An 11,399-nucleotide genomic window follows, 5' to 3' on the forward strand; every position below is an offset into this window, starting at 1 on the left:
AACTTTCCGCCTCAGATTGCTTATGAGTCTTTCATTTTTTTTTACTTTTTACCGGATTTTCAGCAACTATTTTCATTTTCTAAATCTGAGCTCGGAGGGCTTCATTTTCTCGGGCCAACCTTTTCTTTTCTCCTTCATCCTCGGCAGCCTGCAAACTACTGTTAAATTTGAGGTTTTTGATTTGATCCTCTAGCTTGCTTATGGTGGTCCGGTATTCCTTCTCTTTAGCTAACCAAACCAACTTTTCTCGCGCTCCATAAGTGAATTGTTGGACATAGGGTCTTTTGGCGGGCTATTCTGTCTCTTGATCGACTCAAACTCTCTTACCATACGAGATTGTGTAGTTAGATTCTACTTCACCCGAGGAATAATCCCGTACTTGAGTCTGTGGCTCCAGAAACCTACATTGGTGCCAAATCTGGCGAACCTTTTCTTCTGAGAATGCGGCTGTTGGGCATAGTTCAATAACCTGTGGACTCAAATTTTCATCATAAGGGACTGTTTGGTATCTTCCCAATTGGCGTAGGACCCGATGCGGAGCATATGGATGAATACTCTGAAGTCCCATCAATAAAAGAAAGCACACTCCGGCAGACAAGTAAATAACCTCATTGACCGCGAGCCAACTGAAAGTCCACTCAATTCGGTTTGCGGTCAAAAAATCCAAATACGCGAACCAAGCCTCAGTACCCTCCGGTAATTCATGACCGTTTACCCGGTTTCCGTATTCTTCAATGCAATCGAGTCCAGTAGGACCGTAGTTCATGTACCTCGGGCGATGGCAAAGATATTCCACCAGCCACATTTGCAAAAGCAAGTTGCAACCCTCAAAGAACTTTGTCCCAGCTTAACAGGCGGTTAGAGCTCGATAGATTTTTTGTGAGAATCATCGGTATAAGAGTGCCGTTGGCCTTTTTGACCATAAAGTCGGCCATTCCTGCAAGTCCTAGCTCTATATGTCTGTCATTCCTTGGGGATATCAGAGTGCCTAAAAAGGCAACTACGAAGGCTAAACCTCTGCGTGCTTCCCATTTGTTTTTATTTCCCTGATGACTCAAACCATTGTCCGGAGCCTCAAATCCTCGGGGATCCCCATACCGGCTGTATAAGAAGTGGAATGTGCAAAATCCTTTGGCCAAATTTCCATCTTTAACCTGCCGGCTAATACTCAGAAGGTCCAAAAACTTATGAGGAGTTACAGGTCTTGGTGCTACTGGATATCGGTGCCTGAGATTCCCGTCAAGACCAACATAACCTGTCATCTCTTCTAGCAAAGGGGTCAACTCAAAATCAGAGAAGTGGAAAACATTGTGCGTCGGGTCCCAAAACGGTATCAAAGCTTCAATTATCTCAACCCTTGGTTTAATTTTCAGAAGCCCGGTGAGCCCACCTAAAGCCTTTGTCATATAAAGCTTGCTGACCTCCCCCAGGTCATTCCACCACATATGGAGTCCCAGTGAAATCTCATCTACGACCTGAAAAGGTACATTCTCAACGTGCTCATTTTGTACACAAATTGAGGACAAAAATCAAAACCGACACATTTTCCAAAAACACAAAGTGGTTAATTTTAAAAATCCAAATCAATAAATTTTGTAACAAAAAGGTTTTTTTTTTTTTCAAATACGGCCCCATCAGCACTTGAGGAAAGTTTTTAGGGTTGTTTCTGCCAACTGAGGTTGGTTATAGGAGAAAAGACTAACTTGGGTTTACATTGTGGCTATTCTTGTGAAAACAGCCTTCCGGCGCTCCAGGAGAATGTTTTAAGGCTATTTTTACAATAACGACCCCAGGTGATGATCATGTTTCAAAAGGTTCTTATTTTGGTTAGTTTTGAAAAAATGTAGCCAGACCTGATAGGGGTTGCCTACGTATCTCACATCCGGTGAGAATTAGACCCGTGTAGCTCGATAGGTTTTGGAGCAATAGGAAAACATGACTTATTTTGAAAATAACTTTTTTTTTCCAGAGTTTCAGTATTTTTCAAATACCTGGATTTTCAAAACTTACCTCACTCTTTGTTTTTTTATGTTCCCTTTTCCTATTCTAGAAGTCGGTCAACATGTAAGCCGAAACAAATATATGCACAAGTAGCACGTAAAATGCATTAAGATGGTCCAATATATTAGGTACACCTGTCCTAGACGGACCCAACCCCTATGTTGAGTCCCCAAAGTCAAATGTACGTGATGCAAATAAACGTTCCTACTAGGGATCCGACATGAGGCTATGTTATTCTAGGTTTAGATCCTAGGTGTGTTGTTCTAGACCTGGCTTACCCGAGCAGACAACTCGAACCGGAAGGGGGGGGGCAGCGTACCGGGAATACAGAAGCTTCACCGTCTTTGCAACTTGTCCGAACCTCGTTCATAAATTGGGGTATGACTCTAACAGAAAAGAAATCACGCGAAGCGCACGCTTTCCAAAAGATTTAGAAGACTCAAAGAGAAGAGGGTTTCGTAATAGTTTATATACAGTTCAAGCAATATCAAAGCGGTAAAAAGCGGCATTTAGCACATTAGGGTCAAACACGTAAAAATCAGATAATAAATAAAAGCCAAGTATTTCCGAGGGGATAGGGGATAGAGAGTTTTTTCAATTTAAATGACACTATTCGAAATGGGATTATTTATTTATTCAGAATCGCCACTTGGAATAATGTATGGTGTCCCAAGTCACTGATTTATTTTGGAATACCAAATCGAGGAAAATTGACTTTTATTTATGGTCTGCGAACACAAAAGACCGGGTAAGAAATTCTGTTAACCCGAGAGAAGGTGTGAGGCACTCCCGAGTTTCGTGGTTTTAGCACGGTCGCTCAACTATTAATAATTGGCCTAGTTATCTAATTTAATATATGTTTTAAACCTATATGTGCATTTTTATTCCTTTTACCGCTTTTATTACATTACTGCATTTTAAACTTTTATGGAATTAATATGAGACGAGTTACGTTGTCGTACACTCGTTGTTTATACACATCGCAAATCGTGTCACGTGAAATGCACCCGCAATATACAACGTGTTTAATTTTATTTATTATTGTTTGAAGTTGTGGTCGAGTCACGTGAAACGCACACTCGAATTGGGGATTACGTATCGTGACCATGCCACGGGAACCGTACCCACAGTCATGATGATTTATTATTAATCGCGCCTAAAGCAAGTTACGATGTTCGACAAGAGCAAGGTGGGGAGTTCTTGGAGGGAAGGATGCCGAGGGTCTATTGGAAACAGCCTCTCTACCTCATGTTAGGGGTAAGGTCTGCGTACACACTACCCTCCCCAGACCCCACTAGTGGATTATACTGGGTTGTTCTTATTGTTGTTATTGTACTAATTTTGAGATTATTGTAAGGTCATGAGGTATGTAATTATTTGTGAAAGAATTGGATTTATTATTTATAGAAAAGTGGGCTAGTTTAGAGAAAGATGGGCCAGTAATGTTATTTATTACTTTGGGTCTGATGAGACTAAATCTTTTGGCCCAAAATCTTTTCTTCTCCAACAGCCCAAAAAAATAATTTCCTTAGAAACAAATCGTGGCCCAAGCAAATTATCCAACACATTATCCCATATTCTGTATATTTTTTAAACAAAACTAATGACACCACAATCTCATGAAACAAGCCAAATTACAGTGATTCAATAGACCCTTTATCCGGTTAAATCAACTCAAAACAAAACTTTGCAACTCTAAAATTAACTACATGGTCCAATAAACATATGAACAAGGAAACAGTCAAATTCAAATGATCCAAATATCAATAGAGTGAACTACTACTTCATGCTACCTAATAATCACACCAATAGTCAATAGACAAGAAGGTAAATGGATAATTATAATCAGTGAATAAAGGGAAATAACGGACCTTTGATATAAATTAAGAGAGATGAAATTACAAGAGCGCTAAACAATTCGACGAGTATTGACTGGAGCTTTCACCGGCCACGAAACCTCGAACAACAAATCGCGACTCGCAACCCCGATCGACCTTGCAAGACCGGTGATTTAGTGGCTTATTTTTTGCTAGGTTTAAGGCTATTTTTTGGGGGTTGATTTGGTATTTTTTGGGGGTTGATTTTGCTGGATTTTTTTGAAAGAAGACGAAGAAAGAATGACACGAGTAGAAATTTCCTTATCCTAGAAGAAGAAAATAAATTTCTCTCAATTCCTTCCTCCCTATTATTTTTCTCTTCCTCTCCTTTTTTGTTTTCCTCACATTTCTCTTCTATTTATAGAAATTTTTTCGGAATTTTCAGAATTTTATTTTTTTATGTTTTATTTATATTTTTATTTTTAATTAAAAAGAATTTCCACTTCCCATTTTTCAAAAAAAAAATAATAATAATAATTCCCCACTTTTCTTTATTTTTATTTTTTAATTTCTTACTTTTTTTACTTTTATTATATTTAAATTCCCACTTTTATACTTTTCTTTTTTTATTTCCCATTTATTTTAAAAAACATTAAAGTAATTTTCCGCTACCCTTACTTATATTTTTTAATTCCAGCTTTTTTTTTAATTTCCACATTATTTGACTTTTATTGTTTTAATTTTTCACTTTCTTTTACTTTTTTATTAAACAATTTTTACCTACTTTTACTTTTATTTTTTAATTTTATATTTCTACTTTTCCTATTTTTTAATTCCCATCCGAAATTTGTTTTAAAAAAAAAATAATAATTAATTTTCGGTTTTTAATTTATTTTATTTAAAAATAAAGATAAAAATAATAATAAAAATAATACTAATAGTAATAATTGACCTTTTAAATTATTATTAATTTCTACCTTATATATATATAGTGTAACAAAGCTAAAAAAAATATATAATAAATTTCTGAAAATATTTACATAGTAGAAGGTGATAAAATTCAAATATAGTCAAAAATTTGGTGCTCACACCAGCGTCGCGGTTTTAGCGTGACAATTAAGAATAGCATAATGGTGCCCAAAATAATATCAAAGTCCACCATGCTGAGCAATAATAAATCGGCTCTGGTCTCAAAACCATTAAGAGAAATCAAACACGACCGATACACGCGGTCCACAACAAGAGAATCTCCCACATGAGTAGATACATAAATAGGGGAACTCAAAGAATCCCGAGATACACCCAAATACTGAGCAAAATAAGAGGACACATAAGAATATGTAGAGCCTAGATCAAATAATACTGACGCATCTCTATGACAGACCGGAACAATACCTGTAATGATAGAATCAGAAGCAACTGCCTATGTACGAGCAGGAAGTGCATAATATCTAGCATGGCCTCCCCCTCTAGGGCGACCTCCACCTCGAGCCGGTTGAGCAGGTGGGGTGGCAACTAGTGCTGTAATCATAGCCTGAGGACACAGTGGAGCACGTTTTGGTTGAAAAGTCTGTGGATGTGCACTCCTCCTAATCCTGAGGCAATCCCTCACCATGTGGAGAGTGTCGCCACACTCAAAACAAGCTCTGGGAGGGAGTGACTGCTGTGACTGTCTCGGGCCTTGTCTGTTGGACTGACCGCTAGGAACACCCCGTTCAGGAGGCACACTAGATACTAGTGGTGCATAATAAGGCTTCTGGGGTCTATAAGGAGCTGGAACACCGCAGGAGGCTGAAAGAGCTGATTGAACGGGGTTGCTCACATAACCCCTACCATGGCGAGCTACTGGGGCACGAGCTCCAAAATAATAACCAGCCTCTCGAGACCTTTTGGCCTCCCTCTCCTCTCTATCCCAGGAAAACATGCCCTCGAATCTCCTGGAAATACCCACAACCTGCTGATAAGAAATATCCATCTCCAATTCCCTGGCCATACTACTCCGGATGCTGGGATGGAGACCCTCAATAAACCGTCGAACCCTCTATCGAACTGTGGCAACTAAGGCCAGTGCATGTCGGGCCAAATCGCTGAAGCGAACTGCATACTCTAACACAGTCATAGCACCCTGGTGCAGCTGCTCAAACTCTGTGCGCCATGAGTCCCTGAGGCTCTGAGGGACATACTCTCTCAAAAATATGTCCGAGAACTGAGTCCATGTAAGTGAAGTTGCCTCAGCCGGACTATTCAACTCATAAGCACGCCACCACTGATAGGCTGTTCCTCTAAGCTGGAATATGGCAAAAGAAACCCCGCTCGTCTCAGCTACACCCATAGTACGGAGTATACGATTACACTCCTCCATAAAACCCTGAGCATCATCTGTAGCCAATCCGCTAAAAGTAGGTGGGTGGTACTTCTTATACCTCTCAAGTATGAGCTGCTCCATCTCAGAAGCTGCTGCCCTAACCTCGGGCTGAGCTGGAGCTACTGGCTGCATTGGTACAACCTCTGGAATCTGGTCGACCTGAACCCGCTGCTCTGGAGTATCGGCGACGGGAGTCTGTGCTCCTCCCCCGGCCTGAGATGTGGCAGGAGCAAGTGGAATCAAACCAGCCTGAGCTAAGGTGCTGAACATGCTCAGAAACTAGGCTAGAGTCTCCTGGGGGAAGGTGTATGAATAAGTGCCTCAGATGCCTGCCCTCCAGCTGGAACTACTGGGGGCTGCTCTATAGCAGCTCGTGCGGGTGCTCTGGCTGCACCACATGGAAGTCCTCAGCCTCTACCCCAGCTCCGGCCCCGGCCCCGGCCTCTCGCGGCTCTAGCAGGGGCCGCGGGTGCCTGGTCATCAGATCTGCTTGTACGTGTCCTCACCATCTGTGAGAGAATAGAATACAAAAGTTTAGAATCTTTGAAGTCAACAATTTTCGCACGACAATGAATCAAAGTAGTGAAATTTTCCTAACAGTTTTATAGCCTCCCGAAGATAAGTACAGACGTCTCCGTACCGATCCGCGAGACTCTACTAAATCGGTTTGTGACTCACGACACCTATGAACCTAGAGTTCTGATACCAACTTGTCACGACCCAATTTTCCCTCCGTGTGACATCGTGACGGCACCTAGTCTCTACAACTAGGTAAGCCTAACATTCTGCGGAAAAATGAAATAAAAATATGAATTTAACCAATTATTCAAAAATACACAACAAATTCCAAAACCAGGAACATCATGAATCACAAACTACAGAAAGAAAAATGTAGTGTCTCTATACATCCGAGTCTAACAAGGAAAAATACAGAAGATAATGGATATGAGAAAGAGTAGAAGGGGACTCCGAGGTCTGCGGACGCGACAGATATACCTTGAAGTCTCCAAAGTTGTCCCGGCTAACTCATAGTACGGCTGATAAGGTACACCTGGATCTGCACATGCAAAACATGTGCAGATAGTAGCATGAGTACACCACAATCGGTACTCAGTAATGCCAAGCCTAACCTCGGTCGAGTAGTGACGAGGTCAGATAAAGGCCCTACTGGTAAATATGTAATAAAACAATATAGAGTGTAATACCGCAATAAAATAAAAGCTGAAATTTAACAATAATGAAATCATAAAAGGTAACAACTTAGTACACAGAAACACAATAGGGGATCTCCCGAGATACCGTCCCGTAGTTCGAAACGTAAATGTGCACGGGGATCTCCCGGAATACCATTCCGTAGTCCCAAAATAAATGTGCAGGGGGATCTCCCGGAGTACCGTTCCGTAGTCCCAAAGTAAATATGCAGTACATGGGGATCTACCACAATACTGTTCCGTAGTCCCAAAGTAAATATACAGCGCGAATGATAGAAATACAACTACATCACGAAATTCTTATAATTTAGTCTAAGTACCAGTCAGTGAAGAAGCGGGAAATTCATTAAGCATGTTTCACATAATTCACATAAACAATTAAGACACGTAGACATGTTGTATTAGACTAAACATGATAGCTACACGTATTGGAATAACTCAATTAAGAAATAAAAATAGATTAGTACTCATTAAAATGGTATGACTCAAAATAACAGAAAAATATGTTGCTGCTCAGTAAGAAAATCGGATTTTCCACGACTAACCCATGTACGTACCTGTCACCTCACGTATACGGCGCTCACATAGCACAATAGTTCCAAATCTTAAGGGGATTTCCCCCTCACAAATTTAGGCAAGCCACTTACCTCGAACCAAGCTCAATCAATCGGTCACAATGCCTTTCCCACGAATATCCGGCTCTGAATAGTCCAAATCTAGCCAAAAGCAATTACATATCATAAATACTACAATAATACACTCATCTAATTAATGAAATCAACACTTTAAAAAAATCCCGAAATTAACTCAAAAATTACCCATAGGGCCCACGTCTCGGAATCGGGTAAAAGTTACAAAATAGGAACGCCCATTCCTCCACGAGTCTAACCATACCAAAATTACTAAATTTCGATACCAAATGGTCCTCCAAATTCACAAATCAAATTTTCAAATCACTAGCCTCCAACTTCTAATTTTCACCTTAAATACACACTAACTAGGTGAAAAATACATGGCAAAGCAATATTATTGATCAAATATAAGCACAAGGGACTTACCTCAAGAAATGCCTCGAAAATGCTCTCACAAATCGCCCTAAGCCGAGTTTGCAAAGTCAAAAATGACAAAAAATCACGATGCCCTTCGGTTTTAACCACTGCCCAGGTATTTCCGCACTTGCGGAACCTGGGCTCGCACCTTCGGGTGCGCTTGTGCGGAAATTGTGTGCATCTGCGCAATTTACTTTCCCCCTCTGCCTTCGCACCTGCAATGAAAGGTCTGCATCTGCGCGTGCGCGCATGCATAATTCCCTTCCGCATCTGCGCACCTGCGAAGACCCCTAACGCATATGCGGGCATCGCAGATGCAGAAATCACCTCGCACCTGGCACTCCTCCATTTTTCCGCTTCTGCGCCAATTTGCTTGCACTTGCGGGTAGCCTTGCGCAGGTGCGATTACAGCAGAACCAGCAAAAATACCAGATTTTTCTAAGTCCAATTTCATTCCGTTAAGCATCTGAAACACACCCGAGGCCCCCAGGACCTCAACCAATCCTATAACACCATACGAACTTAGTCGAGCCTTCAAACCACATCGAATAATACCAAAAATCATGAATTAAGCACGGATTCTAGACTAAGAACTTAGAATTTTCCAAATTCTACAAACGACGCCGAACCACGTCAAATCTAGTCCGAATTACCTCAAATTTTACACACATATCACAAATGATACTACGAACCTACAACCACTTTCGAAAATCCATTTCGAGCTCGATATCAAAATTTTCACTATCGCCTGAAATCGCCGAAAATCTAACTTTCGCCAATTCAAGCCTAAATCTACTACAGACCTGCTTTCTAGACGCGCTCCTAAGCTCAAAATCACTCAACGAAGCTAACGGAGTCGACAAAATTCCATTTCGGATTCGTCTTCACACAGTTCCGACTACGATCCAATTTCTAAGGCTTAAACTCACAACTAGGGACTATGTGTCCCAAAACTCCCCGAATTCCATAACCAATCACTCCGGCAAAATTCCAAAAGTAGAAACAAATGTGGGGAAAGCAGATATTAGGGGATCAGGACTCTAATTCTTAAAACGACCAGCCGGGTCTTTACACTAATACTTGCATTAGTTATACGTCATACTTGGTATTAGCCTATGTATAAGTAATGCATAGAAAACCATGACAGTAATAATACCAATGCTATTAATGCATGCATTAGTATGGTTAAAGACAAAATTATCCTTAAAGTCTCTTAAAGCTAGAGAATATGGAGGGCATTTTTGTAAACAACCTTTTTTTCTTAAAAATTATGCAATACATTATAATTTTTAATACATCACACCAAACAGTTTATAAGAAATAATATATGCATAACTAATGTTTGCATTACTAATCCCTGCATTATTAACTCATGCATTACTAATCCCTGCATTACTAACTCATGCATTGCTAATCACTGCATTACTAATTCATGCATTACTAATTCTGCATTACTAATACACTGTATTCTGCACTATTCTCATACACCCTACCAAACGACCCCTAAATGTATACAATTTAATTTGTAAAACCAAAGATATAATAGAAAACTATTTTAGAATACATCTAGCAAAGGAAGCAGGCTCAAGTGGATAAGTGCGCCGGGCATAAATAAAGGCAGATCCATCATACATGTGGAATATCTTTGCCCCTAGTTTAACAAAATTTAAGTGCCATACATGAACCTTTTGGAAATCTTGTGAATCAACTTGGAATCCGTGCAAATAAGTCCTATAAAAAGAATAAGTATGAGAAATATGATAGAAATGTAGACTACCATTAATAAGTCGTAGTTGTAGAAAATATATCGTCCAATTTCTATCAAGGTTGAGAGAAAATAATAAAAAGTACGACCTCCAATAAATGTCTGGATCACACCCTCGACCAAAATCTGATTCTTCATCTGAATGAACAAAATATAAATAGTAAGACATGACTGGTGCACGGATAAATAAACCATTCCAACCATTGATATATGTGGCAATACCCTTAAAATGCTGCAACCAAACAATAGTAAATGGATGTAAATATGAAGTTGTAAGAAGAATAACTGAAATAATCGGGAAAAATAAGAAATACGGTACCCTTATTTTGCCGGAGAATGGTCTGTTACTGAGTTTTGAAGATATTATGGTAGTAAAGAAGGTCCGATGCTTTGAGTGAAGAAGTAGTATAACTCATATTCGAATAAGAAAAAAGGAAAAAGAGGAAAACAACAATGAAGCAGCTGCAGCCAGCTAGCTATCCCGGGGCCAGCTATCTCATAAAGACATTTTTCTTCTTTTGTCTTTTCTCCTAGCAATGTAAAATATTTTGCTACAATTATGGCTTCAACCCCTACCTTCTTTTTATTTTGCTAGGACATCAGACCACATTAATAGGCTAATGCTTTTAAGAAGCATAATATATTTTTCAAAAAACCGTTAAAAGAAATTTTGAGAACGTCAAAAAAATAAAAATAAAAGAGAATTTCAACCAAAATACATGAGAGAAAGGTGTTTTTGAGAATTTTTTTTTTCAAAAGTATTTTTTGAGAGAAACAGTTTGTATTTGGCTAAGCACTCTGAAAAGCACTTTTGAGCAATAATTTGTGTTTGGCCAAGCTTTTCAAAAAGTGCTTTTAAGTATCAAATTACAAATAAGAACATGAATAAATTTACTTAATAGTTAATATTATAAGTAAATAAACAATCTCAAAAAATTATATTACAGGTAATAATTAAATTTTTTATTTTATTTAAGGAAAATATGAAAATAAAGTTTAAAAGTATTTAATTCTTTTAATATAAGTTAAATATATTAAAAATCATTCAACAAATATAAAAACATTCACCCTAAAGTAACTTTATATTAGAAAGTTATCCTAAAAATAATAAAAAATATTTATTCATTAATATCCTAAGTATTAGGTTTAATGATTATTTTGGTATATACTATATTTTGTTAAGAGTATTTT

General features: G+C 38.8%; 1 long non-coding RNA gene across 4 annotated transcripts; it reads right to left on the reverse strand.

Moving 5' to 3' along the window:
- Positions 1-4,989: 4,989 nt before the first annotated feature.
- LOC104109078 (uncharacterized) lies at positions 4,990-11,077 on the reverse strand. 4 transcript variants are annotated; one of them, XR_011411665.1, is made up of 6 exons: positions 10,528-11,077; positions 10,298-10,440; positions 8,453-10,174; positions 8,042-8,110; positions 7,180-7,240; positions 4,990-6,692 (listed from the first exon to the last, which is right to left on the reverse strand). It is a non-coding gene; the product is annotated as an uncharacterized lncRNA (long non-coding RNA). The 4 variants fall into 4 exon arrangements; XR_011411663.1 differs by having other exon boundaries at positions 7,180-8,110; XR_011411664.1 differs by lacking the exon at positions 4,990-6,692 and having other exon boundaries at positions 6,980-7,240.
- Between the last annotated feature and the right edge of the window lie 322 nt (positions 11,078-11,399).

The sequence above is a fragment of the Nicotiana tomentosiformis genome, chromosome 10 (genome assembly GCF_000390325.3).
Source record: "Nicotiana tomentosiformis chromosome 10, ASM39032v3, whole genome shotgun sequence".
Classification (NCBI taxonomy): Eukaryota; Viridiplantae; Streptophyta; class Magnoliopsida; order Solanales; family Solanaceae; genus Nicotiana; species Nicotiana tomentosiformis.